The sequence below is a fragment of the Hyla sarda genome, unplaced genomic scaffold (genome assembly GCF_029499605.1).
Source record: "Hyla sarda isolate aHylSar1 unplaced genomic scaffold, aHylSar1.hap1 scaffold_479, whole genome shotgun sequence".
Classification (NCBI taxonomy): Eukaryota; Metazoa; Chordata; class Amphibia; order Anura; family Hylidae; genus Hyla; species Hyla sarda.
The window spans coordinates 153,412-180,329 of NW_026610491.1; the positions used below are offsets into that span (position 1 = coordinate 153,412).

General features: G+C 46.2%; 12 non-coding genes across 12 annotated transcripts; all 12 read right to left on the reverse strand.

Moving 5' to 3' along the window:
- Positions 1–691: 691 nt before the first annotated feature.
- Positions 692–882, reverse strand: LOC130336487 (U2 spliceosomal RNA). Its single transcript, XR_008877910.1, has one exon. It is a non-coding gene; the product is annotated as a U2 spliceosomal RNA (small nuclear RNA).
- Positions 883–2,979: 2,097 nt separating this feature from the next.
- Positions 2,980–3,170, reverse strand: LOC130336488 (U2 spliceosomal RNA). The gene has a single exon (XR_008877911.1). It is a non-coding gene; the product is annotated as a U2 spliceosomal RNA (small nuclear RNA).
- Positions 3,171–5,263: 2,093 nt separating this feature from the next.
- LOC130336489 (U2 spliceosomal RNA) lies at positions 5,264–5,454 on the reverse strand. The gene has a single exon (XR_008877912.1). It is a non-coding gene; the product is annotated as a U2 spliceosomal RNA (small nuclear RNA).
- A 2,098-nt stretch (positions 5,455–7,552) lies between these two features.
- LOC130336490 (U2 spliceosomal RNA) lies at positions 7,553–7,743 on the reverse strand. Its single transcript, XR_008877913.1, has one exon. It is a non-coding gene; the product is annotated as a U2 spliceosomal RNA (small nuclear RNA).
- Positions 7,744–9,828: 2,085 nt separating this feature from the next.
- On the reverse strand, positions 9,829–10,019 carry LOC130336491 (U2 spliceosomal RNA). The gene has a single exon (XR_008877914.1). It is a non-coding gene; the product is annotated as a U2 spliceosomal RNA (small nuclear RNA).
- A 2,092-nt stretch (positions 10,020–12,111) lies between these two features.
- On the reverse strand, positions 12,112–12,302 carry LOC130336492 (U2 spliceosomal RNA). Its single transcript, XR_008877915.1, has one exon. It is a non-coding gene; the product is annotated as a U2 spliceosomal RNA (small nuclear RNA).
- A 2,093-nt stretch (positions 12,303–14,395) lies between these two features.
- On the reverse strand, positions 14,396–14,586 carry LOC130336423 (U2 spliceosomal RNA). Its single transcript, XR_008877855.1, has one exon. It is a non-coding gene; the product is annotated as a U2 spliceosomal RNA (small nuclear RNA).
- Positions 14,587–16,681: 2,095 nt separating this feature from the next.
- LOC130336493 (U2 spliceosomal RNA) lies at positions 16,682–16,872 on the reverse strand. Its single transcript, XR_008877916.1, has one exon. It is a non-coding gene; the product is annotated as a U2 spliceosomal RNA (small nuclear RNA).
- Positions 16,873–18,956: 2,084 nt separating this feature from the next.
- Positions 18,957–19,147, reverse strand: LOC130336496 (U2 spliceosomal RNA). Its single transcript, XR_008877918.1, has one exon. It is a non-coding gene; the product is annotated as a U2 spliceosomal RNA (small nuclear RNA).
- Positions 19,148–21,237: 2,090 nt separating this feature from the next.
- On the reverse strand, positions 21,238–21,428 carry LOC130336497 (U2 spliceosomal RNA). The gene has a single exon (XR_008877919.1). It is a non-coding gene; the product is annotated as a U2 spliceosomal RNA (small nuclear RNA).
- Positions 21,429–23,511: 2,083 nt separating this feature from the next.
- LOC130336498 (U2 spliceosomal RNA) lies at positions 23,512–23,702 on the reverse strand. The gene has a single exon (XR_008877920.1). It is a non-coding gene; the product is annotated as a U2 spliceosomal RNA (small nuclear RNA).
- Positions 23,703–25,788: 2,086 nt separating this feature from the next.
- On the reverse strand, positions 25,789–25,974 carry LOC130336433 (U2 spliceosomal RNA). Its single transcript, XR_008877864.1, has one exon. It is a non-coding gene; the product is annotated as a U2 spliceosomal RNA (small nuclear RNA).
- Positions 25,975–26,918: the final 944 nt, after the last annotated feature.

A 26,918-nucleotide genomic window follows, 5' to 3' on the forward strand; every position in this document is an offset into this window, starting at 1 on the left:
GCACCTTCTGATGCATCAGGTAGGTGCACAATAGCATAGCCTAACCCTCTGTACTTTGGTCTATATTGATGCGGGACATAGACAGCCAGCTGATGACCAATCCATTAGTGCAATGGATGGCTGGAAGCATTTGTCTTTGCCTTTGCAATACCACAGAAGCAATGCATGGTCAATGTACAGCAATGACACACCTGTGTGAACAGCCAGGAGACCCCCCCCCCCCCCCCCATGTTATGTTACATAGTTACATAGTTAGTACGGTCGAAAAAAGACATATGTCCATCACGTTCAACCAGGGAATTAAGGGGTAGGGGTGTGGCGCGATATTGGGGAAGGGATGAGATTTTATATTTCTTCATAAGCATTAATCTTATTTTGTCAATTAGGAACATTCAGCACCCACCCGCTATCAAGGCAGCTGCCTATCATGTCATGCCCTACCTGCACAGGTGTGCTGGCTACTCAAATGATCCAATTAAGGAGGCCATTTAGTCAGCAGCAGCAGAAGTCCTGTGCCTGGACGCTCCAACAGGGGCCAGACACAAGCAGAAGCAGAAGCAGCAGAAGCAGCAGCAGCACCACCTTTTGTTTTTTGGCTGCAGCAGCAGCAAGGCCCACAGGGCTGGCTAGCTGGCTAGCCAGCAAGCAGGTAGCAATGAAAGTAGGAATCTTTCTTTTTAACCCTGTAAGGGGGTGGTGCACTGTACCCGAAGATACTGCCATATCGGGTCAATGCATAGGGCGACGGAAGCAAGCTTCGAAATCGGCCCCCGTTCTCAAAAATCCATTTAATATATGGTCCCCAGATAGGGGACGTATCAGATATTAAACTGATAAGAACAGATACTACACTTGATCTTAGCCAAAAGGCCGAGAAGCGATAACCGTGAAAGGGGCGGGCCCAACAAGGTCCCCTTCATGGGCACTATCACTGCTTGCTGTCAGGGAGGCTGCCAGACAATTTTCCATGCACACTCTGGGCTGGGGGGCAGTCAACCACCAGTACACACAGCAGAACCTAAACCCATACCATTATTGCTAAGCAGCAAGACAGGGGCCCATTGCACTCCCACGGGGCCTTTTTAAATGCAATCCATAACCCGGATTTGCCAGGAACCCTTCTTACTCCTCCTACTTGCATGTGACACTGGGCTTAGGATCTGCATAGGAAACACACACACAAGCACACACCTACCTTTGTTGCCTGCAGATGCCTCCTTGGCTGTCCCCAAACGGTATCAAACCAACACCCACGGGAAGCTGTAAGCATAGAGGACATGCCTGCACCCCATTGGACTTACCTGTGTGGGTTAAATCCGGGTTATTTGACAACCTATGGCGGTGATGGTTCTGCTCAGGCAGAGCAGTGCTGATGCTCCTCATAAAGCTGTCGCTGCTGTGAAGGTTCTAGGTGACATCACAAATCCCTTTGGTTACATACACAACAAAGCTGGGTTGTTGTTGTTTACACTCTGCAAGGCCTGTGGAAGTGAGTGACATCATAGCACTGTAGTTCTGAGGGTTCAAGATGGATGCAACAATCTCCTGTTGCTTCTATGAAGGCCGTAATAGACGACATCACCAAACAGCTCCATAGTCACATACACAGCACAGGAGAGATGTTGTTTACACCTAGTGATGTCAGTGGTATTGAGTGACATCACAGCACAGTGCTAAGGCTCCTGGGCCTGGACACAGCAGCGGCTGCAATATCTCAACGGAGAATACGTTTATATCTATGTGTGTGTGTGCGCATATATATATATATATATATATATATATATATATATTTCTCCGCCGAAATCACTTTTAAACCCATTTCCACCTTTTTTTCCCTTCTCTTCCTCTTACTTTTTTTTCACGTTTTTTTACGTTTTTCTCCTTTTCGCCTCTTTTCTGGGCGTATTATTCTTCTTTTTCTTCTTTTTTTTCGTCTAATGCATACCCCATCAGTGCAGCAATGCTTATTCAATACCGCCAGCAGATGGAGACACTGGGGGATAATTTTCTAAGGATTTATACTGATTTTTCCTGTCTGAATTTGTCGCACAGAAAGTTGCAGGCCAAATATGTGTGACATTTCTGCGACTTTAGCTTCTAGAGCATTTTTACAACATTATACATAGGTGCTGAATACATAAAAAGCGACTGTTCAGCGACAGACAAGTCGCATCGGCTGAAAGTAGGCCAGAATGTCAGTCCATGTTGGAGCAGGTTTAGATACAGTCTAAAGCATAGATCTCAAAGTCTGTGCACAGAATTTAGCAAGGGCCTCGCACCTTCTGATGCATCAGGTAGGTGCACAATAGCATAGCCTAACCCTCTGTACTTTGGTCTATATTGATGCGGGACATAGACAGCCAGCTGATGACCAATCCATTAGTGCAATGGATGGCTGGAAGCATTTGTCTTTGCCTTTGCAATACCACAGAAGCAATGCATGGTCAATGTACAGCAATGACACACCTGTGTGAACAGCCAGGAGACCCCCCCCACCCCCCCCCCCCATGTTATGTTACATAGTTACATAGTTAGTACGGTCGAAAAAAGACATATGTCCATCACGTTCAACCAGGGAATTAAGGGGTAGGGGTGTGGCGCGATATTGGGGAAGGGATGAGATTTTATATTTCTTCATAAGCATTAATCTTATTTTGTCAATTAGGAACATTCAGCACCCACCCGCTATCAAGGCAGCTGCCTATCATGTCATGCCCTACCTGCACAGGTGTGCTGGCTACTCAAATGATCCAATTAAGGAGGCCATTTAGTCAGCAGCAGCAGAAGTCCTGTGCCTGGACGCTCCAACAGGGGCCAGACACAAGCAGAAGCAGAAGCAGCAGAAGCAGCAGAAGCAGCAGCAGCACCACCTTTTGTTTTTTGGCTGCAGCAGCAGCAAGGCCCACAGGGCTGGCTAGCTGGCTAGCCAGCAAGCAGGTAGCAATGAAAGTAGGAATCTTTCTTTTTAACCCTGTAAGGGGGTGGTGCACTGTACCCGAAGATACTGCCATATCGGGTCAATGCATAGGGCGACGGAAGCAAGCTTCGAAATCGGCCCCCGTTCTCAAAAATCCATTTAATATATGGTCCCCAGATAGGGGACGTATCAGATATTAAACTGATAAGAACAGATACTACACTTGATCTTAGCCAAAAGGCCGAGAAGCGATAACCGTGAAAGGGGCGGGCCCAACAAGGTCCCCTTCATGGGCACTATCACTGCTTGCTGTCAGGGAGGCTGCCAGACAATTTTCCATGCACACTCTGGGCTGGGGGGCAGTCAACCACCAGTACACACAGCAGAACCTAAACCCATACCATTATTGCTAAGCAGCAAGACAGGGGCCCATTGCACTCCCACGGGGCCTTTTTAAATGCAATCCATAACCCGGATTTGCCAGGAACCCTTCTTACTCCTCCTACTTGCATGTGACACTGGGCTTAGGATCTGCATAGGAAACACACACACAAGCACACACCTACCTTTGTTGCCTGCAGATGCCTCCTTGGCTGTCCCCAAACGGTATCAAACCAACACCCACGGGAAGCTGTAAGCATAGAGGACATGCCTGCACCCCATTGGACTTACCTGTGTGGGTTAAATCCGGGTTATTTGACAACCTATGGCGGTGATGGTTCTGCTCAGGCAGAGCAGTGCTGATGCTCCTCATAAAGCTGTCGCTGCTGTGAAGGTTCTAGGTGACATCACAAATCCCTTTGGTTACATACACAACAAAGCTGGGTTGTTGTTGTTTACACTCTGCAAGGCCTGTGGAAGTGAGTGACATCATAGCACTGTAGTTCTGAGGGTTCAAGATGGATGCAACAATCTCCTGTTGCTTCTATGAAGGCCGTAATAGACGACATCACCAAACAGCTCCATAGTCACATACACAGCAAAGGAGAGATGTTGTTTACACCTAGTGATGTCAGTGGTATTGAGTGACATCACAGCACAGTGCTAAGGCTCCTGGGCCTGGACACAGCAGCGGCTGCAATATCTCAACGGAGAATACGTTTATATCTATGTGTGTGTGTGCGCATATATATATATATATATATATATATATATATATATATATATTTCTCCGCCGAAATCACTTTTAAACCCATTTCCACCTTTTTTTCCCTTCTCTTCCTCTTACTTTTTTTTCACGTTTTTTTACGTTTTTCTCCTTTTCGCCTCTTTTCTGGGCGTATTATTCTTCTTTTTCTTCTTTTTTTTCGTCTAATGCATACCCCATCAGTGCAGCAATGCTTATTCAATACCGCCAGCAGATGGAGACACTGGGGGATAATTTTCTAAGGATTTATACTGATTTTTCCTGTCTGAATTTGTCGCACAGAAAGTTGCAGGCCAAATATGTGTGACATTTCTGCGACTTTAGCTTCTAGAGCATTTTTACAACATTATACATAGGTGCTGAATACATAAAAAGCGACTGTTCAGCGACAGACAAGTCGCATCGGCTGAAAGTAGGCCAGAATGTCAGTCCATGTTGGAGCAGGTTTAGATACAGTCTAAAGCATAGATCTCAAAGTCTGTGCACAGAATTTAGCAAGGGCCTCGCACCTTCTGATGCATCAGGTAGGTGCACAATAGCATAGCCTAACCCTCTGTACTTTGGTCTATATTGATGCGGGACATAGACAGCCAGCTGATGACCAATCCATTAGTGCAATGGATGGCTGGAAGCATTTGTCTTTGCCTTTGCAATACCACAGAAGCAATGCATGGTCAATGTACAGCAATGACACACCTGTGTGAACAGCCAGGAGACCCCCCCCCCCCCCCCCCCCATGTTATGTTACATAGTTACATAGTTAGTACGGTCGAAAAAAGACATATGTCCATCACGTTCAACCAGGGAATTAAGGGGTAGGGGTGTGGCGCGATATTGGGGAAGGGATGAGATTTTATATTTCTTCATAAGCATTAATCTTATTTTGTCAATTAGGAACATTCAGCACCCACCCGCTATCAAGGCAGCTGCCTATCATGTCATGCCCTACCTGCACAGGTGTGCTGGCTACTCAAATGATCCAATTAAGGAGGCCATTTAGTCAGCAGCAGCAGAAGTCCTGTGCCTGGACGCTCCAACAGGGGCCAGACACAAGCAGAAGCAGAAGCAGCAGAAGCAGCAGCAGCACCACCTTTTGTTTTTTGGCTGCAGCAGCAGCAAGGCCCACAGGGCTGGCTAGCTGGCTAGCCAGCAAGCAGGTAGCAATGAAAGTAGGAATCTTTCTTTTTAACCCTGTAAGGGGGTGGTGCACTGTACCCGAAGATACTGCCATATCGGGTCAATGCATAGGGCGACGGAAGCAAGCTTCGAAATCGGCCCCCGTTCTCAAAAATCCATTTAATATATGGTCCCCAGATAGGGGACGTATCAGATATTAAACTGATAAGAACAGATACTACACTTGATCTTAGCCAAAAGGCCGAGAAGCGATAACCGTGAAAGGGGCGGGCCCAACAAGGTCCCCTTCATGGGCACTATCACTGCTTGCTGTCAGGGAGGCTGCCAGACAATTTTCCATGCACACTCTGGGCTGGGGGGCAGTCAACCACCAGTACACACAGCAGAACCTAAACCCATACCATTATTGCTAAGCAGCAAGACAGGGGCCCATTGCACTCCCACGGGGCCTTTTTAAATGCAATCCATAACCCGGATTTGCCAGGAACCCTTCTTACTCCTCCTACTTGCATGTGACACTGGGCTTAGGATCTGCATAGGAAACACACACACAAGCACACACCTACCTTTGTTGCCTGCAGATGCCTCCTTGGCTGTCCCCAAACGGTATCAAACCAACACCCACGGGAAGCTGTAAGCATAGAGGACATGCCTGCACCCCATTGGACTTACCTGTGTGGGTTAAATCCGGGTTATTTGACAACCTATGGCGGTGATGGTTCTGCTCAGGCAGAGCAGTGCTGATGCTCCTCATAAAGCTGTCGCTGCTGTGAAGGTTCTAGGTGACATCACAAATCCCTTTGGTTACATACACAACAAAGCTGGGTTGTTGTTGTTTACACTCTGCAAGGCCTGTGGAAGTGAGTGACATCATAGCACTGTAGTTCTGAGGGTTCAAGATGGATGCAACAATCTCCTGTTGCTTCTATGAAGGCCGTAATAGACGACATCACCAAACAGCTCCATAGTCACATACACAGCAAAGGAGAGATGTTGTTTACACCTAGTGATGTCAGTGGTATTGAGTGACATCACAGCACAGTGCTAAGGCTCCTGGGCCTGGACACAGCAGCGGCTGCAATATCTCAACGGAGAATACGTTTATATCTATGTGTGTGTGTGCGCATATATATATATATATATATATATATATATATATATATATATATATTTCTCCGCCGAAATCACTTTTAAACCCATTTCCACCTTTTTTTCCCTTCTCTTCCTCTTACTTTTTTTTCACGTTTTTTTACGTTTTTCTCCTTTTCGCCTCTTTTCTGGGCGTATTATTCTTCTTTTTCTTCTTTTTTTTCGTCTAATGCATACCCCATCAGTGCAGCAATGCTTATTCAATACCGCCAGCAGATGGAGACACTGGGGGATAATTTTCTAAGGATTTATACTGATTTTTCCTGTCTGAATTTGTCGCACAGAAAGTTGCAGGCCAAATATGTGTGACATTTCTGCGACTTTAGCTTCTAGAGCATTTTTACAACATTATACATAGGTGCTGAATACATAAAAAGCGACTGTTCAGCGACAGACACGTCGCATCGGCTGAAAGTAGGCCAGAATGTCAGTCCATGTTGGAGCAGGTTTAGATACAGTCTAAAGCATAGATCTCAAAGTCTGTGCACAGAATTTAGCAAGGGCCTCGCACCTTCTGATGCATCAGGTAGGTGCACAATAGCATAGCCTAACCCTCTGTACTTTGGTCTATATTGATGCGGGACATAGACAGCCAGCTGATGACCAATCCATTAGTGCAATGGATGGCTGGAAGCATTTGTCTTTGCCTTTGCAATACCACAGAAGCAATGCATGGTCAATGTACAGCAATGACACACCTGTGTGAACAGCCAGGAGACCCCCCCCCCCCCCCCCCCCCATGTTATGTTACATAGTTACATAGTTAGTACGGTCGAAAAAAGACATATGTCCATCACGTTCAACCAGGGAATTAAGGGGTAGGGGTGTGGCGCGATATTGGGGAAGGGATGAGATTTTATATTTCTTCATAAGCATTAATCTTATTTTGTCAATTAGGAACATTCAGCACCCACCCGCTATCAAGGCAGCTGCCTATCATGTCATGCCCTACCTGCACAGGTGTGCTGGCTACTCAAATGATCCAATTAAGGAGGCCATTTAGTCAGCAGCAGCAGAAGTCCTGTGCCTGGACGCTCCAACAGGGGCCAGACACAAGCAGAAGCAGAAGCAGCAGCAGCACCACCTTTTGTTTTTTGGCTGCAGCAGCAGCAGCAGCAGCAAGGCCCACAGGGCTGGCTAGCTGGCTAGCCAGCAAGCAGGTAGCAATGAAAGTAGGAATCTTTCTTTTTAACCCTGTAAGGGGGTGGTGCACTGTACCCGAAGATACTGCCATATCGGGTCAATGCATAGGGCGACGGAAGCAAGCTTCGAAATCGGCCCCCGTTCTCAAAAATCCATTTAATATATGGTCCCCAGATAGGGGACGTATCAGATATTAAACTGATAAGAACAGATACTACACTTGATCTTAGCCAAAAGGCCGAGAAGCGATAACCGTGAAAGGGGCGGGCCCAACAAGGTCCCCTTCATGGGCACTATCACTGCTTGCTGTCAGGGAGGCTGCCAGACAATTTTCCATGCACACTCTGGGCTGGGGGGCAGTCAACCACCAGTACACACAGCAGAACCTAAACCCATACCATTATTGCTAAGCAGCAAGACAGGGGCCCATTGCACTCCCACGGGGCCTTTTTAAATGCAATCCATAACCCGGATTTGCCAGGAACCCTTCTTACTCCTCCTACTTGCATGTGACACTGGGCTTAGGATCTGCATAGGAAACACACACACAAGCACACACCTACCTTTGTTGCCTGCAGATGCCTCCTTGGCTGTCCCCAAACGGTATCAAACCAACACCCACGGGAAGCTGTAAGCATAGAGGACATGCCTGCACCCCATTGGACTTACCTGTGTGGGTTAAATCCGGGTTATTTGACAACCTATGGCGGTGATGGTTCTGCTCAGGCAGAGCAGTGCTGATGCTCCTCATAAAGCTGTCGCTGCTGTGAAGGTTCTAGGTGACATCACAAATCCCTTTGGTTACATACACAACAAAGCTGGGTTGTTGTTGTTTACACTCTGCAAGGCCTGTGGAAGTGAGTGACATCATAGCACTGTAGTTCTGAGGGTTCTAGATGGATGCAACAATCTCCTGTTGCTTCTATGAAGGCCGTAATAGACGACATCACCAAACAGCTCCATAGTCACATACACAGCAAAGGAGAGATGTTGTTTACACCTAGTGATGTCAGTGGTATTGAGTGACATCACAGCGCAGTGCTAAGGCTCCTGGGCCTGGACACAGCAGCGGCTGCAATATCTCAACGGAGAATACGTTTATATCTATGTGTGTGTGTGCGCATATATATATATATATATATATATATATATATATATATATATATATTTCTCCGCCGAAATCACTTTTAAACCCATTTCCACCTTTTTTTCCCTTCTCTTCCTCTTACTTTTTTTTCACGTTTTTTTACGTTTTTCTCCTTTTCGCCTCTTTTCTGGGCGTATTATTCTTCTTTTTCTTCTTTTTTTTCGTCTAATGCATACCCCATCAGTGCAGCAATGCTTATTCAATACCGCCAGCAGATGGAGACACTGGGGGATAATTTTCTAAGGATTTATACTGATTTTTCCTGTCTGAATTTGTCGCACAGAAAGTTGCAGGCCAAATATGTGTGACATTTCTGCGACTTTAGCTTCTAGAGCATTTTTACAACATTATACATAGGTGCTGAATACATAAAAAGCGACTGTTCAGCGACAGACAAGTCGCATCGGCTGAAAGTAGGCCAGAATGTCAGTCCATGTTGGAGCAGGTTTAGATACAGTCTAAAGCATAGATCTCAAAGTCTGTGCACAGAATTTAGCAAGGGCCTCGCACCTTCTGATGCATCAGGTAGGTGCACAATAGCATAGCCTAACCCTCTGTACTTTGGTCTATATTGATGCGGGACATAGACAGCCAGCTGATGACCAATCCATTAGTGCAATGGATGGCTGGAAGCATTTGTCTTTGCCTTTGCAATACCACAGAAGCAATGCATGGTCAATGTACAGCAATGACACACCTGTGTGAACAGCCAGGAGACCCCCCCCATGTTATGTTACATAGTTACATAGTTAGTACGGTCGAAAAAAGACATATGTCCATCACGTTCAACCAGGGAATTAAGGGGTAGGGGTGTGGCGCGATATTGGGGAAGGGATGAGATTTTATATTTCTTCATAAGCATTAATCTTATTTTGTCAATTAGGAACATTCAGCACCCACCCGCTATCAAGGCAGCTGCCTATCATGTCATGCCCTACCTGCACAGGTGTGCTGGCTACTCAAATGATCCAATTAAGGAGGCCATTTAGTCAGCAGCAGCAGAAGTCCTGTGCCTGGACGCTCCAACAGGGGCCAGACACAAGCAGAAGCAGAAGCAGCAGAAGCAGCAGCAGCACCACCTTTTGTTTTTTGGCTGCAGCAGCAGCAAGGCCCACAGGGCTGGCTAGCTGGCTAGCCAGCAAGCAGGTAGCAATGAAAGTAGGAATCTTTCTTTTTAACCCTGTAAGGGGGTGGTGCACTGTACCCGAAGATACTGCCATATCGGGTCAATGCATAGGGCGACGGAAGCAAGCTTCGAAATCGGCCCCCGTTCTCAAAAATCCATTTAATATATGGTCCCCAGATAGGGGACGTATCAGATATTAAACTGATAAGAACAGATACTACACTTGATCTTAGCCAAAAGGCCGAGAAGCGATAACCGTGAAAGGGGCGGGCCCAACAAGGTCCCCTTCATGGGCACTATCACTGCTTGCTGTCAGGGAGGCTGCCAGACAATTTTCCATGCACACTCTGGGCTGGGGGGCAGTCAACCACCAGTACACACAGCAGAACCTAAACCCATACCATTATTGCTAAGCAGCAAGACAGGGGCCCATTGCACTCCCACGGGGCCTTTTTAAATGCAATCCATAACCCGGATTTGCCAGGAACCCTTCTTACTCCTCCTACTTGCATGTGACACTGGGCTTAGGATCTGCATAGGAAACACACACACAAGCACACACCTACCTTTGTTGCCTGCAGATGCCTCCTTGGCTGTCCCCAAACGGTATCAAACCAACACCCACGGGAAGCTGTAAGCATAGAGGACATGCCTGCACCCCATTGGACTTACCTGTGTGGGTTAAATCCGGGTTATTTGACAACCTATGGCGGTGATGGTTCTGCTCAGGCAGAGCAGTGCTGATGCTCCTCATAAAGCTGTCGCTGCTGTGAAGGTTCTAGGTGACATCACAATCCCTATGGTTACATACACAACAAAGCTGGGTTGTTGTTGTTTACACTCTGCAAGGCCTGTGGAAGTGAGTGACATCATAGCACTGTAGTTCTGAGGGTTCAAGATGGATGCAACAATCTCCTGTTGCTTCTATGAAGGCCGTAATAGACGACATCACCAAACAGCTCCATAGTCACATACACAGCAAAGGAGAGATGTTGTTTACACCTAGTGATGTCAGTGGTATTGAGTGACATCACAGCACAGTGCTAAGGCTCCTGGGCCTGGACACAGCAGCGGCTGCAATATCTCAACGGAGAATACGTTTATATCTATGTGTGTGTGTGCGCATATATATATATATATATATATATATATATATATATATATATATATATTTCTCCGCCGAAATCACTTTTAAACCCATTTCCACCTTTTTTTCCCTTCTCTTCCTCTTACTTTTTTTTCACGTTTTTTTACGTTTTTCTCCTTTTCGCCTCTTTTCTGGGCGTATTATTCTTCTTTTTCTTCTTTTTTTTCGTCTAATGCATACCCCATCAGTGCAGCAATGCTTATTCAATACCGCCAGCAGATGGAGACACTGGGGGGTAATTTTCTAAGGATTTATACTGATTTTTCCTGTCTGAATTTGTCGCACAGAAAGTTGCAGGCCAAATATGTGTGACATTTCTGCGACTTTAGCTTCTAGAGCATTTTACAACATTATACATAGGTGCTGAATACATAAAAAGCGACTGTTCAGCGACAGACAAGTCGCATCGGCTGAAAGTAGGCCAGAATGTCAGTCCATGTTGGAGCAGGTTTAGATACAGTCTAAAGCATAGATCTCAAAGTCTGTGCACAGAATTTAGCAAGGGCCTCGCACCTTCTGATGCATCAGGTAGGTGCACAATAGCATAGCCTAACCCTCTGTACTTTGGTCTATATTGATGCGGGACATAGACAGCCAGCTGATGACCAATCCATTAGTGCAATGGATGGCTGGAAGCATTTGTCTTTGCCTTTGCAATACCACAGAAGCAATGCATGGTCAATGTACAGCAATGACACACCTGTGTGAACAGCCAGGAGACCCCCCCCCCCCCCCATGTTATGTTACATAGTTACATAGTTAGTACGGTCGAAAAAAGACATATGTCCATCACGTTCAACCAGGGAATTAAGGGGTAGGGGTGTGGCGCGATATTGGGGAAGGGATGAGATTTTATATTTCTTCATAAGCATTAATCTTATTTTGTCAATTAGGAACATTCAGCACCCACCCGCTATCAAGGCAGCTGCCTATCATGTCATGCCCTACCTGCACAGGTGTGCTGGCTACTCAAATGATCCAATTAAGGAGGCCATTTAGTCAGCAGCAGCAGAAGTCCTGTGCCTGGACGCTCCAACAGGGGCCAGACACAAGCAGAAGCAGAAGCAGCAGAAGCAGCAGCAGCACCACCTTTTGTTTTTTGGCTGCAGCAGCAGCAAGGCCCACAGGGCTGGCTAGCTGGCTAGCCAGCAAGCAGGTAGCAATGAAAGTAGGAATCTTTCTTTTTAACCCTGTAAGGGGGTGGTGCACTGTACCCGAAGATACTGCCATATCGGGTCAATGCATAGGGCGACGGAAGCAAGCTTCGAAATCGGCCCCCGTTCTCAAAAATCCATTTAATATATGGTCCCCAGATAGGGGACGTATCAGATATTAAACTGATAAGAACAGATACTACACTTGATCTTAGCCAAAAGGCCGAGAAGCGATAACCGTGAAAGGGGCGGGCCCAACAAGGTCCCCTTCATGGGCACTATCACTGCTTGCTGTCAGGGAGGCTGCCAGACAATTTTCCATGCACACTCTGGGCTGGGGGGCAGTCAACCACCAGTACACACAGCAGAACCTAAACCCATACCATTATTGCTAAGCAGCAAGACAGGGGCCCATTGCACTCCCACGGGGCCTTTTTAAATGCAATCCATAACCCGGATTTGCCAGGAACCCTTCTTACTCCTCCTACTTGCATGTGACACTGGGCTTAGGATCTGCATAGGAAACACACACACAAGCACACACCTACCTTTGTTGCCTGCAGATGCCTCCTTGGCTGTCCCCAAACGGTATCAAACCAACACCCACGGGAAGCTGTAAGCATAGAGGACATGCCTGCACCCCATTGGACTTACCTGTGTGGGTTAAATCCGGGTTATTTGACAACCTATGGCGGTGATGGTTCTGCTCAGGCAGAGCAGTGCTGATGCTCCTCATAAAGCTGTCGCTGCTGTGAAGGTTCTAGGTGACATCACAAATCCCTTTGGTTACATACACAACAAAGCTGGGTTGTTGTTGTTTACACTCTGCAAGGCCTGTGGAAGTGAGTGACATCATAGCACTGTAGTTCTGAGGGTTCAAGATGGATGCAACAATCTCCTGTTGCTTCTATGAAGGCCGTAATAGACGACATCACCAAACAGCTCCATAGTCACATACACAGCAAAGGAGAGATGTTGTTTACACCTAGTGATGTCAGTGGTATTGAGTGACATCACAGCACAGTGCTAAGGCTCCTGGGCCTGGACACAGCAGCGGCTGCAATATCTCAACGGGGAATACGTTTATATCTATGTGTGTGTGTGCGCATATATATATATATATATATATATATATATATATATATATATATTTCTCCGCCGAAATCACTTTTAAACCCATTTCCACCTTTTTTTCCCTTCTCTTCCTCTTACTTTTTTTTCACGTTTTTTTACGTTTTTCTCCTTTTCGCCTCTTTTCTTGGCGTATTATTCTTCTTTTTCTTCTTTTTTTCGTCTAATGCATACCCCATCAGTGCAGCAATGCTTATTCAATACCGCCAGCAGATGGAGACACTGGGGGATAATTTTCTAAGGATTTATACTGATTTTTCCTGTCTGAATTTGTCGCACAGAAAGTTGCAGGCCAAATATGTGTGACATTTCTGCGACTTTAGCTTCTAGAGCATTTTTACAACATTATACATAGGTGCTGAATACATAAAAAGCGACTGTTCAGCGACAGACAAGTCGCATCGGCTGAAAGTAGGCCAGAATGTCAGTCCATGTTGGAGCAGGTTTAGATACAGTCTAAAGCATAGATCTCAAAGTCTGTGCACAGAATTTAGCAAGGGCCTCGCACCTTCTGATGCATCAGGTAGGTGCACAATAGCATAGCCTAACCCTCTGTACTTTGGTCTATATTGATGCGGGACATAGACAGCCAGCTGATGACCAATCCATTAGTGCAATGGATGGCTGGAAGCATTTGTCTTTGCCTTTGCAATACCACAGAAGCAATGCATGGTCAATGTACAGCAATGACACACCTGTGTGAACAGCCAGGAGACCCCCCCCCCCCCCCCCCATGTTATGTTACATAGTTACATAGTTAGTACGGTCGAAAAAAGACATATGTCCATCACGTTCAACCAGGGAATTAAGGGGTAGGGGTGTGGCGCGATATTGGGGAAGGGATGAGATTTTATATTTCTTCATAAGCATTAATCTTATTTTGTCAATTAGGAACATTCAGCACCCACCCGCTATCAAGGCAGCTGCCTATCATGTCATGCCCTACCTGCACAGGTGTGCTGGCTACTCAAATGATCCAATTAAGGAGGCCATTTAGTCAGCAGCAGCAGAAGTCCTGTGCCTGGACGCTCCAACAGGGGCCAGACACAAGCAGAAGCAGAAGCAGCAGAAGCAGCAGAAGCAGCAGCAGCACCACCTTTTGTTTTTTGGCTGCAGCAGCAGCAAGGCCCACAGGGCTGGCTAGCCAGCAAGCAGGTAGCAATGAAAGTAGGAATCTTTCTTTTTAACCCTGTAAGGGGGTGGTGCACTGTACCCGAAGATACTGCCATATCGGGTCAATGCATAGGGCGACGGAAGCAAGCTTCGAAATCGGCCCCCGTTCTCAAAAATCCATTTAATATATGGTCCCCAGATAGGGGACGTATCAGATATTAAACTGATAAGAACAGATACTACACTTGATCTTAGCCAAAAGGCAGAGAAGCGATAACCGTGAAAGGGGCGGGCCCAACAAGGTCCCCTTCATGGGCACTATCACTGCTTGCTGTCAGGGAGGCTGCCAGACAATTTTCCATGCACACTCTGGGCTGGGGGGCAGTCAACCACCAGTACACACAGCAGAACCTAAACCCATACCATTATTGCTAAGCAGCAAGACAGGGGCCCATTGCACTCCCACGGGGCCTTTTTAAATGCAATCCATAACCCGGATTTGCCAGGAACCCTTCTTACTCCTCCTACTTGCATGTGACACTGGGCTTAGGATCTGCATAGGAAACACACACACAAGCACACACCTACCTTTGTTGCCTGCAGATGCCTCCTTGGCTGTCCCCAAACGGTATCAAACCAACACCCACGGGAAGCTGTAAGCATAGAGGACATGCCTGCACCCCATTGGACTTACCTGTGTGGGTTAAATCCGGGTTATTTGACAACCTATGGCGGTGATGGTTCTGCTCAGGCAGAGCAGTGCTGATGCTCCTCATAAAGCTGTCGCTGCTGTGAAGGTTCTAGGTGACATCACAAATCCCTTTGGTTACATACACAACAAAGCTGGGTTGTTGTTGTTTACACTCTGCAAGGCCTGTGGAAGTGAGTGACATCATAGCACTGTAGTTCTGAGGGTTCAAGATGGATGCAACAATCTCCTGTTGCTTCTATGAAGGCCGTAATAGACGACATCACCAAACAGCTCCATAGTCACATACACAGCAAAGGAGAGATGTTGTTTACACCTAGTGATGTCAGTGGTATTGAGTGACATCACAGCACAGTGCTAAGGCTCCTGGGCCTGGACACAGCAGCGGCTGCAATATCTCAACGGAGAATACGTTTATATCTATGTGTGTGTGTGCGCATATATATATATATATATATATATATATATATATATATATATATATATATTTCTCCGCCGAAATCACTTTTAAACCCATTTCCACCTTTTTTTCCCTTCTCTTCCTCTTACTTTTTTTTCACGTTTTTTTACGTTTTTCTCCTTTTCGCCTCTTTTCTGGGCGTATTATTCTTCTTTTTCTTCTTTTTTTTCGTCTAATGCATACCCCATCAGTGCAGCAATGCTTATTCAATACCGCCAGCAGATGGAGACACTGGGGGATAATTTTCTAAGGATTTATACTGATTTTTCCTGTCTGAATTTGTCGCACAGAAAGTTGCAGGCCAAATATGTGTGACATTTCTGCGACTTTAGCTTCTAGAGCATTTTTACAACATTATACATAGGTGCTGAATACATAAAAAGCGACTGTTCAGCGACAGACAAGTCGCATCGGCTGAAAGTAGGCCAGAATGTCAGTCCATGTTGGAGCAGGTTTAGATACAGTCTAAAGCATAGATCTCAAAGTCTGTGCACAGAATTTAGCAAGGGCCTCGCACCTTCTGATGCATCAGGTAGGTGCACAATAGCATAGCCTAACCCTCTGTACTTTGGTCTATATTGATGCGGGACATAGACAGCCAGCTGATGACCAATCCATTAGTGCAATGGATGGCTGGAAGCATTTGTCTTTGCCTTTGCAATACCACAGAAGCAATGCATGGTCAATGTACAGCAATGACACACCTGTGTGAACAGCCAGGAGACCCCCCCCCCCCCCCCCCCCCCATGTTATGTTACATAGTTACATAGTTAGTACGGTCGAAAAAAGACATATGTCCATCACGTTCAACCAGGGAATTAAGGGGTAGGGGTGTGGCGCGATATTGGGGAAGGGATGAGATTTTATATTTCTTCATAAGCATTAATCTTATTTTGTCAATTAGGAACATTCAGCACCCACCCGCTATCAAGGCAGCTGCCTATCATGTCATGCCCTACCTGCACAGGTGTGCTGGCTACTCAAATGATCCAATTAAGGAGGCCATTTAGTCAGCAGCAGCAGAAGTCCTGTGCCTGGACGCTCCAACAGGGGCCAGACACAAGCAGAAGCAGAAGCAGCAGAAGCAGCAGCAGCACCACCTTTTGTTTTTTGGCTGCAGCAGCAGCAAGGCCCACAGGGCTGGCTAGCCAGCAAGCAGGTAGCAATGAAAGTAGGAATCTTTCTTTTTAACCCTGTAAGGGGGTGGTGCACTGTACCCGAAGATACTGCCATATCGGGTCAATGCATAGGGCGACGGAAGCAAGCTTCGAAATCGGCCCCCGTTCTCAAAAATCCATTTAATATATGGTCCCCAGATAGGGGACGTATCAGATATTAAACTGATAAGAACAGATACTACACTTGATCTTAGCCAAAAGGCCGAGAAGCGATAACCGTGAAAGGGGCGGGCCCAACAAGGTCCCCTTCATGGGCACTATCACTGCTTGCTGTCAGGGAGGCTGCCAGACAATTTTCCATGCACACTCTGGGCTGGGGGGCAGTCAACCACCAGTACACACAGCAGAACCTAAACCCATACCATTATTGCTAAGCAGCAAGACAGGGGCCCATTGCACTCCCACGGGGCCTTTTTAAATGCAATCCATAACCCGGATTTGCCAGGAACCCTTCTTACTCCTCCTACTTGCATGTGACACTGGGCTTAGGATCTGCATAGGAAACACACACACAAGCACACACCTACCTTTGTTGCCTGCAGATGCCTCCTTGGCTGTCCCCAAACGGTATCAAACCAACACCCACGGGAAGCTGTAAGCATAGAGGACATGCCTGCACCCCATTGGACTTACCTGTGTGGGTTAAATCCGGGTTATTTGACAACCTATGGCGGTGATGGTTCTGCTCAGGCAGAGCAGTGCTGATGCTCCTCATAAAGCTGTCGCTGCTGTGAAGGTTCTAGGTGACATCACAAATCCCTTTGGTTACATACACAACAAAGCTGGGTTGTTGTTGTTTACACTCTGCAAGGCCTGTGGAAGTGAGTGACATCATAGCACTGTAGTTCTGAGGGTTCAAGATGGATGCAACAATCTCCTGTTGCTTCTATGAAGGCCGTAATAGACGACATCACCAAACAGCTCCATAGTCACATACACAGCAAAGGAGAGATGTTGTTTACACCTAGTGATGTCAGTGGTATTGAGTGACATCACAGCACAGTGCTAAGGCTCCTGGGCCTGGACACAGCAGCGGCTGCAATATCTCAACGGAGAATACGTTTATATCTATGTGTGTGTGTGCGCATATATATATATATATATATATATATATATATATATATATATATTTCTCCGCCGAAATCACTTTTAAACCCATTTCCACCTTTTTTTCCCTTCTCTTCCTCTTACTTTTTTTTCACGTTTTTTTACGTTTTTCTCCTTTTCGCCTCTTTTCTGGGCGTATTATTCTTCTTTTTCTTCTTTTTTTTCGTCTAATGCATACCCCATCAGTGCAGCAATGCTTATTCAATACCGCCAGCAGATGGAGACACTGGGGGATAATTTTCTAAGGATTTATACTGATTTTTCCTGTCTGAATTTGTCGCACAGAAAGTTGCAGGCCAAATATGTGTGACATTTCTGCGACTTTAGCTTCTAGAGCATTTTTACAACATTATACATAGGTGCTGAATACATAAAAAGCGACTGTTCAGCGACAGACAAGTCGCATCGGCTGAAAGTAGGCCAGAATGTCAGTCCATGTTGGAGCAGGTTTAGATACAGTCTAAAGCATAGATCTCAAAGTCTGTGCACAGAATTTAGCAAGGGCCTCGCACCTTCTGATGCATCAGGTAGGTGCACAATAGCATAGCCTAACCCTCTGTACTTTGGTCTATATTGATGCGGGACATAGACAGCCAGCTGATGACCAATCCATTAGTGCAATGGATGGCTGGAAGCATTTGTCTTTGCCTTTGCAATACCACAGAAGCAATGCATGGTCAATGTACAGCAATGACACACCTGTGTGAACAGCCAGGAGACCCCCCCCCCCCCCCCCATGTTATGTTACATAGTTACATAGTTAGTACGGTCGAAAAAAGACATATGTCCATCACGTTCAACCAGGGAATTAAGGGGTAGGGGTGTGGCGCGATATTGGGGAAGGGATGAGATTTTATATTTCTTCATAAGCATTAATCTTATTTTGTCAATTAGGAACATTCAGCACCCACCCGCTATCAAGGCAGCTGCCTATCATGTCATGCCCTACCTGCACAGGTGTGCTGGCTACTCAAATGATCCAATTAAGGAGGCCATTTAGTCAGCAGCAGCAGAAGTCCTGTGCCTGGACGCTCCAACAGGGGCCAGACACAAGCAGAAGCAGAAGCAGCAGAAGCAGCAGCAGCACCACCTTTTGTTTTTTGGCTGCAGCAGCAGCAAGGCCCACAGGGCTGGCTAGCCAGCAAGCAGGTAGCAATGAAAGTAGGAATCTTTCTTTTTAACCCTGTAAGGGGGTGGTGCACTGTACCCGAAGATACTGCCATATCGGGTCAATGCATAGGGCGACGGAAGCAAGCTTCGAAATCGGCCCCCGTTCTCAAAAATCCATTTAATATATGGTCCCCAGATAGGGGACGTATCAGATATTAAACTGATAAGAACAGATACTACACTTGATCTTAGCCAAAAGGCCGAGAAGCGATAACCGTGAAAGGGGCGGGCCCAACAAGGTCCCCTTCATGGGCACTATCACTGCTTGCTGTCAGGGAGGCTGCCAGACAATTTTCCATGCACACTCTGGGCTGGGGGGCAGTCAACCACCAGTACACACAGCAGAACCTAAACCCATACCATTATTGCTAAGCAGCAAGACAGGGGCCCATTGCACTCCCACGGGGCCTTTTTAAATGCAATCCATAACCCGGATTTGCCAGGAACCCTTCTTACTCCTCCTACTTGCATGTGACACTGGGCTTAGGATCTGCATAGGAAACACACACACAAGCACACACCTACCTTTGTTGCCTGCAGATGCCTCCTTGGCTGTCCCCAAACGGTATCAAACCAACACCCACGGGAAGCTGTAAGCATAGAGGACATGCCTGCACCCCATTGGACTTACCTGTGTGGGTTAAATCCGGGTTATTTGACAACCTATGGCGGTGATGGTTCTGCTCAGGCAGAGCAGTGCTGATGCTCCTCATAAAGCTGTCGCTGCTGTGAAGGTTCTAGGTGACATCACAAATCCCTTTGGTTACATACACAACAAAGCTGGGTTGTTGTTGTTTACACTCTGCAAGGCCTGTGGAAGTGAGTGACATCATAGCACTGTAGTTCTGAGGGTTCAAGATGGATGCAACAATCTCCTGTTGCTTCTATGAAGGTCGTAATAGACGACATCACCAAACAGCTCCATAGTCACATACACAGCAAAGGAGAGATGTTGTTTACACCTAGTGATGTCAGTGGTATTGAGTGACATCACAGCACAGTGCTAAGGCTCCTGGGCCTGGACACAGCAGCGGCTGCAATATCTCAACGGAGAATACGTTTATATCTATGTGTGTGTGTGCGCATATATATATATATATATGTATATATATATATATATATATTTCTCCGCCGAAATCACTTTTAAACCCATTTCCACCTTTTTTTCCCTTCTCTTCCTCTTACTTTTTTTTCACGTTTTTTTACGTTTTTCTCCTTTTCGCCTCTTTTCTGGGCGTATTATTCTTCTTTTTCTTCTTTTTTTTCGTCTAATGCATACCCCATCAGTGCAGCAATGCTTATTCAATACCGCCAGCAGATGGAGACACTGGGGGATAATTTTCTAAGGATTTATACTGATTTTTCCTGTCTGAATTTGTCGCACAGAAAGTTGCAGGCCAAATATGTGTGACATTTCTGCGACTTTAGCTTCTAGAGCATTTTTACAACATTATACATAGGTGCTGAATACATAAAAAGCGACTGTTCAGCGACAGACAAGTCGCATCGGCTGAAAGTAGGCCAGAATGTCAGTCCATGTTGGAGCAGGTTTAGATACAGTCTAAAGCATAGATCTCAAAGTCTGTGCACAGAATTTAGCAAGGGCCTCGCACCTTCTGATGCATCAGGTAGGTGCACAATAGCATAGCCTAACCCTCTGTACTTTGGTCTATATTGATGCGGGACATAGACAGCCAGCTGATGACCAATCCATTAGTGCAATGGATGGCTGGAAGCATTTGTCTTTGCCTTTGCAATACCACAGAAGCAATGCATGGTCAATGTACAGCAATGACACACCTGTGTGAACAGCCAGGAGACCCCCCCCCCCCCCCCCCCATGTTATGTTACATAGTTACATAGTTAGTACGGTCGAAAAAAGACATATGTCCATCACGTTCAACCAGGGAATTAAGGGGTAGGGGTGTGGCGCGATATTGGGGAAGGGATGAGATTTTATATTTCTTCATAAGCATTAATCTTATTTTGTCAATTAGGAACATTCAGCACCCACCCGCTATCAAGGCAGCTGCCTATCATGTCATGCCCTACCTGCACAGGTGTGCTGGCTACTCAAATGATCCAATTAAGGAGGCCATTTAGTCAGCAGCAGCAGAAGTCCTGTGCCTGGACGCTCCAACAGGGGCCAGACACAAGCAGAAGCAGAAGCAGCAGAAGCAGCAGCAGCACCACCTTTTGTTTTTTGGCTGCAGCAGCAGCAAGGCCCACAGGGCTGGCTAGCTGGCTAGCCAGCAAGCAGGTAGCAATGAAAGTAGGAATCTTTCTTTTTAACCCTGTAAGGGGGTGGTGCACTGTACCCGAAGATACTGCCATATCGGGTCAATGCATAGGGCGACGGAAGCAAGCTTCGAAATCGGCCCCCGTTCTCAAAAATCCATTTAATATATGGTCCCCAGATAGGGGACGTATCAGATATTAAACTGATAAGAACAGATACTACACTTGATCTTAGCCAAAAGGCCGAGAAGCGATAACCGTGAAAGGGGCGGGCCCAACAAGGTCCCCTTCATGGGCACTATCACTGCTTGCTGTCAGGGAGGCTGCCAGACAATTTTCCATGCACACTCTGGGCTGGGGGGCAGTCAACCACCAGTACACACAGCAGAACCTAAACCCATACCATTATTGCTAAGCAGCAAGACAGGGGCCCATTGCACTCCCACGGGGCCTTTTTAAATGCAATCCATAACCCGGATTTGCCAGGAACCCTTCTTACTCCTCCTACTTGCATGTGACACTGGGCTTAGGATCTGCATAGGAAACACACACACAAGCACACACCTACCTTTGTTGCCTGCAGATGCCTCCTTGGCTGTCCCCAAACGGTATCAAACCAACACCCACGGGAAGCTGTAAGCATAGAGGACATGCCTGCACCCCATTGGACTTACCTGTGTGGGTTAAATCCGGGTTATTTGACAACCTATGGCGGTGATGGTTCTGCTCAGGCAGAGCAGTGCTGATGCTCCTCATAAAGCTGTCGCTGCTGTGAAGGTTCTAGGTGACATCACAAATCCCTTTGGTTACATACACAACAAAGCTGGGTTGTTGTTGTTTACACTCTGCAAGGCCTGTGGAAGTGAGTGACATCATAGCACTGTAGTTCTGAGGGTTCAAGATGGATGCAACAATCTCCTGTTGCTTCTATGAAGGCCGTAATAGACGACATCACCAAACAGCTCCATAGTCACATACACAGCAAAGGAGAGATGTTGTTTACACCTAGTGATGTCAGTGGTATTGAGTGACATCACAGCACAGTGCTAAGGCTCCTGGGCCTGGACACAGCAGCGGCTGCAATATCTCAACGGAGAATACGTTTATATCTATGTGTGTGTGTGCGCATATATATATATATATATATATATATATATATATTTCTCCGCCGAAATCACTTTTAAACCCATTTCCACCTTTTTTTCCCTTCTCTTCCTCTTACTTTTTTTTCACGTTTTTTTACGTTTTTCTCCTTTTCGCCTCTTTTCTGGGCGTATTATTCTTCTTTTTCTTCTTTTTTTTCGTCTAATGCATACCCCATCAGTGCAGCAATGCTTATTCAATACCGCCAGCAGATGGAGACACTGGGGGATAATTTTCTAAGGATTTATACTGATTTTTCCTGTCTGAATTTGTCGCACAGAAAGTTGCAGGCCAAATATGTGTGACATTTCTGCGACTTTAGCTTCTAGAGCATTTTTACAACATTATACATAGGTGCTGAATACATAAAAAGCGACTGTTCAGCGACAGACAAGTCGCATCGGCTGAAAGTAGGCCAGAATGTCAGTCCATGTTGGAGCAGGTTTAGATACAGTCTAAAGCATAGATCTCAAAGTCTGTGCACAGAATTTAGCAAGGGCCTCGCACCTTCTGATGCATCAGGTAGGTGCACAATAGCATAGCCTAACCCTCTGTACTTTGGTCTATATTGATGCGGGACATAGACAGCCAGCTGATGACCAATCCATTAGTGCAATGGATGGCTGGAAGCATTTGTCTTTGCCTTTGCAATACCACAGAAGCAATGCATGGTCAATGTACAGCAATGACACACCTGTGTGAACAGCCAGGAGACCCCCCCCCCCCCCCCCCATGTTATGTTACATAGTTACATAGTTAGTACGGTCGAAAAAAGACATATGTCCATCACGTTCAACCAGGGAATTAAGGGGTAGGGGTGTGGCGCGATATTGGGGAAGGGATGAGATTTTATATTTCTTCATAAGCATTAATCTTATTTTGTCAATTAGGAACATTCAGCACCCACCCGCTATCAAGGCAGCTGCCTATCATGTCATGCCCTACCTGCACAGGTGTGCTGGCTACTCAAATGATCCAATTAAGGAGGCCATTTAGTCAGCAGCAGCAGAAGTCCTGTGCCTGGACGCTCCAACAGGGGCCAGACACAAGCAGAAGCAGAAGCAGCAGAAGCAGCAGCAGCACCACCTTTTGTTTTTTGGCTGCAGCAGCAGCAAGGCCCACAGGGCTGGCTAGCTGGCTAGCCAGCAAGCAGGTAGCAATGAAAGTAGGAATCTTTCTTTTTAACCCTGTAAGGGGGTGGTGCACTGTACCCGAAGATACTGCCATATCGGGTCAATGCATAGGGCGACGGAAGCAAGCTTCGAAATCGGCCCCCGTTCTCAAAAATCCATTTAATATATGGTCCCCAGATAGGGGACGTATCAGATATTAAACTGATAAGAACAGATACTACACTTGATCTTAGCCAAAAGGCCGAGAAGCGATAACCGTGAAAGGGGCGGGCCCAACAAGGTCCCCTTCATGGGCACTATCACTGCTTGCTGTCAGGGAGGCTGCCAGACAATTTTCCATGCACACTCTGGGCTGGGGGGCAGTCAACCACCAGTACACACAGCAGAACCTAAACCCATACCATTATTGCTAAGCAGCAAGACAGGGGCCCATTGCACTCCCACGGGGCCTTTTTAAATGCAATCCATAACCCGGATTTGCCAGGAACCCTTCTTACTCCTCCTACTTGCATGTGACACTGGGCTTAGGATCTGCATAGGAAACACACACACAAGCACACACCTACCTTTGTTGCCTGCAGATGCCTCCTTGGCTGTCCCCAAACGGTATCAAACCAACACCCACGGGAAGCTGTAAGCATAGAGGACATGCCTGCACCCCATTGGACTTACCTGTGTGGGTTAAATCCGGGTTATTTGACAACCTATGGCGGTGATGGTTCTGCTCAGGCAGAGCAGTGCTGATGCTCCTCATAAAGCTGTCGCTGCTGTGAAGGTTCTAGGTGACATCACAAATCCCTTTGGTTACATACACAACAAAGCTGGGTTGTTGTTGTTTACACTCTGCAAGGCCTGTGGAAGTGAGTGACATCATAGCACTGTAGTTCTGAGGGTTCAAGATGGATGCAACAATCTCCTGTTGCTTCTATGAAGGCCGTAATAGACGACATCACCAAACAGCTCCATAGTCACATACACAGCAAAGGAGAGATGTTGTTTACACCTAGTGATGTCAGTGGTATTGAGTGACATCACAGCACAGTGCTAAGGCTCCTGGGCCTGGACACAGCAGCGGCTGCAATATCTCAACGGAGAATACGTTTATATCTATGTGTGTGTGTGCGCATATATATATATATATATATATATATATATATATATTTCTCCGCCGAAATCACTTTTAAACCCATTTCCACCTTTTTTTCCCTTCTCTTCCTCTTACTTTTTTTTCACGTTTTTTTACGTTTTTCTCCTTTTCGCCTCTTTTCTGGGCGTATTATTCTTCTTTTTCTTCTTTTTTTTCGTCTAATGCATACCCCATCAGTGCAGCAATGCTTATTCAATACCGCCAGCAGATGGAGACACTGGGGGATAATTTTCTAAGGATTTATACTGATTTTTCCTGTCTGAATTTGTCGCACAGAAAGTTGCAGGCCAAATATGTGTGACATTTCTGCGACTTTAGCTTCTAGAGCATTTTTACAACATTATACATAGGTGCTGAATACATAAAAAGCGACTGTTCAGCGACAGACAAGTCGCATCGGCTGAAAGTAGGCCAGAATGTCAGTCCATGTTGGAGCAGGTTTAGATACAGTCTAAAGCATAGATCTCAAAGTCTGTGCACAGAATTTAGCAAGGGCCTCGCACCTTCTGATGCATCAGGTAGGTGCACAATAGCATAGCCTAACCCTCTGTACTTTGGTCTATATTGATGCGGGACATAGACAGCCAGCTGATGACCAATCCATTAGTGCAATGGATGGCTGGAAGCATTTGTCTTTGCCTTTGCAATACCACAGAAGCAATGCATGGTCAATGTACAGCAATGACACACCTGTGTGAACAGCCAGGAGACCCCCCCCCCCCCCCCCCCATGTTATGTTACATAGTTACATAGTTAGTACGGTCGAAAAAAGACATATGTCCATCACGTTCAACCAGGGAATTAAGGGGTAGGGGTGTGGCGCGATATTGGGGAAGGGATGAGATTTTATATTTCTTCATAAGCATTAATCTTATTTTGTCAATTAGGAACATTCAGCACCCACCCGCTATCAAGGCAGCTGCCTATCATGTCATGCCCTACCTGCACAGGTGTGCTGGCTACTCAAATGATCCAATTAAGGAGGCCATTTAGTCAGCAGCAGCAGAAGTCCTGTGCCTGGACGCTCCAACAGGGGCCAGACACAAGCAGAAGCAGAAGCAGCAGAAGCAGCAGCAGCACCACCTTTTGTTTTTTGGCTGCAGCAGCAGCAAGGCCCACAGGGCTGGCTAGCTGGCTAGCCAGCAAGCAGGTAGCAATGAAAGTAGGAATCTTTCTTTTTAACCCTGTAAGGGGGTGGTGCACTGTACCCGAAGATACTGCCATATCGGGTCAATGCATAGGGCGACGGAAGCAAGCTTCGAAATCGGCCCCCGTTCTCAAAAATCCATTTAATATATGGTCCCCAGATAGGGGACGTATCAGATATTAAACTGATAAGAACAGATAAGGTTTCAACAAAATTTTATTGAATAAATAAGAAACCATACAAAATTTAAAATGCTAAATAATAAAAGGTTCACAAAAGTTTTAAAATACAAATAATAAAACCAGTAATAAAAGGAGAAAAAATAAAAATGGCAGGATAAAACATTATACAAATGTCATAAAAACTGATTATACTGTTATTTCGTTCCATAGAGGCAGACACCACATGGATGCTGCCTCGCTGGCCCCCAACTGTTTCTTGTCTCTTAGGTAATAGATGTACATCTCACTCAGGGCCAGCTTTATACAGTTTTTAACATCAATAAAATCATGTTTAAAAAGTAAGATGTTCCTAACTTTCCAGATGGCATTTTTAAAACAATTAATAATCATCCAGCAGATCATCTGCTGTTTAAAATTGGGGCAGTTAAAAAGACCGTAAAAGACACATTCGTGATTAAAATCTTTTAGGCCGCAGGCCCACTTCAAAAGTGGGCCTACCTTCCTCCAAAGCTCCCGTGCAAAAGGGCAGTTCCAAAATATGTGCAGCACCGTTTCGTCCACTCCGCAGCCATCTCTCGGGCACTTGGCTCTCGCCACCAGTCCTCGCCTGTGCTGGAACTCACGAGTAGGGAGGCACTGGTGGGCGATTGCCCAGGCAAGATCCCTGTGTACATTTGCCAGAAACTTCCCGTACACGTTCCGCCATACCTTTTTGGATCTTGCCTGTGTGAAATTGGACACTGCCAGGGTAACCTCACTCCGCCTGAGGACCTTTGATACCTTTCTCTGGTCCCCCAGTATGTCAGGCTCCAAATCTTGGAGACCTAGGAGCCTGACTGTCTTTTCCAACACCACATAATGTTTTGGGGGACACAGAAGCACCGGAGCGTTCAGAGGGATGCGCAACCATCTTTTAAAAACCATGCCCGCAGCGTACCTTAAAAAGTAGCTAAAAATGCCATCGGATTTAATAATTTTAAAACAGAAACAGAA